Here is a 5437-nt window from a genome sequence, read left to right on the forward strand (position 1 = left end):
TGTGTGAGAGAGAGGTAAGTGTGTGTGAGAGAGAGAGGTAAGTGTGTGTGAGAGAGAGAGAGGTAAGTGTGTGTGTGAGAGAGAGAGGGAAGTGTGTGTGTGAGGGAAGTGTGTGTGTGTGTGTGTGTGTGTGAGAGATGTGAGGTAAGTGTGTGTGTGAGAGAGGGATGTGAGGTAAGTGTGTGTGTGAGTAGTGTGTGTGTGTGAGGTTAGTGTGTGTGTGTGTGAGGTTAGTGTGTGTGTGTGTGAGGTAAGTGTGTGTGTGTGAGGTAAGTGTGTGTGTGAGGTAAGTGTGTGTGTGTGAGGTAAGTGTGTGTGTGAGGTAAGTGTGTGTGTGTGAGGTAAGTGTGTGTGTGAGAGAGAGAGAGAGAGAGGTAAGTGTGTGTGAGAGAGGGGACAGAGTGTGTGTACACTAGAGACTGTCCATTTTAAAACTGGTAGGAAATATTCAGAGAAGGCTACTTTTCGCTGTTTGAAGAAAGTTGTCCACCTTTTAATTTTTAAGTGCAAAGTTGTACTTTGAATAGTTTTTTTCTGGTTATTTCTACGTTTATTTTTTATATAAATAAATCTTACCTTGGTTCTCCCTCATACAGATCTGAAGTTCACTCCTTTTGGTGTCCGGGGCACATTTTCTTGTAAGACTTAGATTTGTTGAAATACTGAATCTGGTTTCCCCATCAACAACAGACTGAATTTCTTTCGTACCTGATTTCAGGGCAGTTCCACCTGCACGGTTCGGTGAAGTTGCCTCCTAGACGCTGATCTTGGGTCAACCACTAACGGTTGAGGTTTGGATTGGGGGAGGGGGAGGGGGGATAAACTGATTCTAGATCTGTAGCTAGGGGGAAACTTCACCTTTTTAGCCTCTTAGACTGCAGAGCTGTTATCTACTTACAGTACGTGTCACTCCCCCCAAGTCTACAAAAAGAAACAGATTAATCTATTTACATGGATCTTTATCTTTTAATCTCTAGTTTTTTTTTTCTGTTGCTTTTTGTTACCTCCCATTTTCAGAGCAGATTCTAAGTGTTATCGATTGTTCCTGTATTGATGTGGCATGTCATGTGTATGTGATACAGTTTGGAGTGAGGCAGAATAAAGAGGGGTTTCGTACCGTTTGGTTTCCGTTTTGTCTCGCTCCCCAATGAACTATAACCAACGAGTGAATGAGTTTGTCTCAAAATCTTCCCTATTCCCTTATTTGTAACAGGCTTCCAATAGTGAAAATGTAAAGATCTTTCAAGTTAATCACCTGACAAAAGTTCAACAAATAGCTACCCTGTTGAGGAAAATGGCGGCACTCGGTTTGTTGTTTTGTAAAATGTTGAAAGTCTATTGGAAAGTTTGACTACTAGCTAGTTAGCTTCTTTTTGGGGAGGGGGGAGTTTCGATCCCATGAAGCGGTTGGCATCAGTTGTTGGGACTGCTGACCAAGGCTGGGTCTGAGGAGCTGTGTGGCGTAGCAGGGTCATGATGATGATGATAATAATAATCACAGTGGTTGTCGAGGGTACAACAGGTCACCACCTCAAGAATAAATGTCAGTTGGCTTTTCATAGCCCATCATTCAGAGTTAGAGACAGCAGGTGTGGTAGAGGGAGTCCAAAACAGCAGGTCCTGGACAAGGACCAGTGAACACATCCAGGTACCAGGCAGAACAGTTGAAACTGGAGCAGCAGCATGACCAGGTGGACTGGGGACAGCAAGGAGTCATTAGGCCAGGTAGTCCTGAGGCATGGTCCGAGGGCTCAGGTCCTCCGAGGGAGAGAAAGAGAGAGAATTAGAGAAAGCATACTTAAATTCACACAGGACACCGGATAAGACAGGAGAAGTACTCCAGATATAACAGACTGACCCTAGCCCCCCGACACATAAACTACTGCAGCATAAATACTGGAGGCTGAGACAGGAGAGGTCAGGAGACACTGTGGCCCCATCCGATGATACCCCCGGATAGGGCCAAACAGGCAGGATCTAACCCCAACCACTTTGCCAAGGCACAGCCCCCACACCACTAGAGGGATATCTTCAACCACCAACATACTACCCTGAGACAAAGCCAAGTATAGCCCATGAAGACCTCCCCCACGGCACGAACCCGAGGGGGCGCCAACTCAATCATAGTACCTACTGAATAAATGAGTCTTAAAGACTTAAATGTCGGGGCCGAGCCTGAGCCTCACATGGGTAGACGGACCATTCCATAAAAAAGCTCTATAGGAGAAAGCCCTGCTTTCAGCTGTTTGCTTAGAAATTCTAGGGACAGTAAGGAGGCCTGCGTCTTGTGACCGTAGCGTATGTTTAGGTATGTACGGCAGGACCAAATCAGAGAGATAGGTAGGAGCAAGCCCATGTAATGCTTTGTAGGTTAGCAGTAAAACCTTGAAATCAGCCCTAGCCTTGACAGGAAGCCAGTGTAGAGAGGCTAGCACTGGAGTAATATGATCAAACGTTTTGGTTCTAGTCAGGATTCTAGCAGCCGTATTTAGCACTAACTGAAGTTTATTTAGTGCTTTATCCGGGTAGGCAGAAAGTAGAGCATTGCACTAGTCTAACCTAGAAGTGACAAAAGCATGGATTCATTTTTCTGCATAATTTTTTGACCAAGGTTCAGATTTTTGCAATGTTACGTAGATGGAAAAAAGCTGTCCTTGAAACAGTCTTGATATGTTCGTCAAAAGAGAGATCAGGCTCCAGAGTAACGCCGAGGTCCTTCACAGTTTTATTTGAGACAACTGTACAACCATCAAGATTAATTGTCAGATCCAACAGAAGATCTCTTTGTTTCTTGGGACCTAGAACAAGCATCTCTGTCTTGTCCGAGTTTAAAGGTAAAACATTTGCCTCCAGCCACTTCCTTATGTCTGAAACACATGCTTCTAGCAAGGGCAATGTTGGGGCTTCACTGTGTTTCATTGAAATGTACAGCTGTGTGTCATCCACATAGCAGGGAAAGTTAACATTATGTTTCTGAATGACATCACCAAGAGGTAAAATATATAGTGAAAACAATAGTGGTCCTAAAATGGAACCTGGAGGGACACCGAAATTTACAGTTGATTTGTCAGAAGACAAACCATCCACAGAGACAAACTGATATCTTTCCGACAGATAAGATCTAAACCAGGCCAGAACTTGTCCGTGTAGACCAATTTGGGTTTCCAATCTCTCAAAGAATGTGGTGATCGATGGTATCCAAAGCAGCACTAAGGTCTCGGAGCACGAGGACAGATGCAGAGCCTCGATCTGACGCCATTAAAAGGTCATTTACCACCTTCACAAGTGCCGTCTCAGTGCTATGATGGGGTCTAAAACCAGACTGAAGCATTTCGTATACATTGTTTGTCTTCAGGAAGGCAGTGAGTTGCTGTGCAACAGCTTTTTCAAACATTTTTGAGAGGAATGGGAGATTCGATATAGGCCTATAGTTTTTTATATATTATATTTATATGATTCTTCGCTTTTTTATATTTTCTCTGTCAAGGTTTGGCTTTTTCAAGAGAGGCTTTATTACTGCCACTTTTAGTGAGTTTGGTACTCATCCGGTGGATAGAGAGCCGTTTATTATGTTCAACATAGGAGGGCCAAGCACAGGGAGCAGCTCTTTCAGTAGTTTACTTGGAATAGGGTCCAGTATGCAGCTTGAAGGTTTAGAGGCCATGATTATTTTCATCATTGTGTCAAGAGATATAGTACTAAAACACTTGTGTGTCTCCCTTGATCCCAGGTCCTGACAGTGTTGTGCAGACTTGGGACAACTGAGCTTTGGAGAAATACGCAGATTTTAAGAGGAGTTGGTAATTTGCTTTCTAATGATCATGATCTTTTTGTCAAAGAAGTTCATGCTGAGGTGAAAGCCATCCTCGCTTGGGGAATACTGCTTTTTAGTTAGCTTTGCGACAGTATCAAAAATACATTTGGGATTGTTCTTATTTTCCTCAATTAAGTTAGAAAAATAGGATGATCGAGCAGCAGTAAGGGCTCTTCGGTACTGCACGGTACTGTCTTTCCAAGCTAGTCGGTAGACTTCCAGTTTGGTGTGGCGCCATTTCCGTTCCACTTTTCTGGAAGCTTTCTTCAGAGCTCAGGTATTTTCTGTATATCAGGGAGCTAGTTTCTAATGACAAATGTTTTTTCCTTTTAGGGGTGCGACTGCATCTAGGGTATTACGCAAGGTTACATTTAGATCCCCCGTTAGGTGGTTAACTGATTTTTGTACTCTGACGTCCTTGGGTAGGTGGAGGGAGTCTGGAAGGGCATCTAGGAATCTTTGGGTTGTCTGAGAATTTATAGCACGGCTTTTGATGATCCTTGGTTGGGGTCTGAGCAGATTATTTGTTGCGATTGCATAACATAATAAAATGGTGGTTCGATAGTCCAGGATTATGAGGAAAAACATTTAAGATCCACAACATTTATTCCACGGGACAAAACTAGGTCCAGAGTATGACTGTGACAGTGAGTAGGTCCGGAGACATGTTGGACAAAACCCACTGAGTCGATGATGGCTCCAAAAGCCTTTTGGAGTGGGTCTGTGGACTTTTCCATGTGAATATTAAAGTCACCAAAAATGTGAATATTATCTGCCATGACTACAAGGTCCGATAGGAATTCTGGGAACTCCATTAGGAACGCTGTATACGGCCCAGGAGGCCTGTAAACAGTAGCTATAGAAGGTGATTGAGTTGCTGATTTCATGACTAGAATCTCAAAAGATGAAAATTCAGTCATTTTTTTTGTTGTTGTAAATTAAAATTTGCTGTCGTAAATGTTAGCAACATCTCCATCTTTGCGGGATGCGCAGTATCCCAGTACAGTAAATTCATCAGGCTTAAGCCATGTTTCAGTCAGGCCAATCACATCAAGGTTATGATCAGTGATTAGTTCATTGACTATAACTGCCTTGGAAGTGAGGGATCTAACATTAAGTAGCACTATTTTGAGATGTGAGATATCACAATCTCTTTCAATAACAGCAGGAATGGAGGAGGTCTTTATTCTAGTGAGATTGCTAAGGCGAACACTGACATGTTTAGTTTTGCTCAACCTAGATCAAGGTATAGACACGGTCTCAATGGTGATAACTGAGCTGACTACACTGACTGTGCTAGTGGCAGACTCCACTAAGCTGGCAGGGTGGCTATCTCATTGTGGAGCTAGAGGAGTTAGAGCCCTGTCTATGTTCGTAGATAAGATGAGAGCACCCCTCCAGGCCAGGCTTGGTCCTGTTTGTGGGGTCCCAGAAAGAGGGCCAATTATCTACAAATTCTATCTTTTGGGAGGGGCAGTAAACAGTTTTCAACCAGCGATTGAGTTGTGAGACTCTGCTGTAGAGCAGATCGAGCAGCTGTAAAATGAGGTGTACCGCAGGGCAGCTCTCTAGGCCCTCTTTTCTATTTTGACCAATGACCTGCCACTGGCATTAAACAACATG

Source organism: Oncorhynchus tshawytscha, linkage group LG11 (assembly GCF_018296145.1).
Source record: "Oncorhynchus tshawytscha isolate Ot180627B linkage group LG11, Otsh_v2.0, whole genome shotgun sequence".
In the NCBI taxonomy this organism is placed as follows: domain Eukaryota; kingdom Metazoa; phylum Chordata; class Actinopteri; order Salmoniformes; family Salmonidae; genus Oncorhynchus; species Oncorhynchus tshawytscha.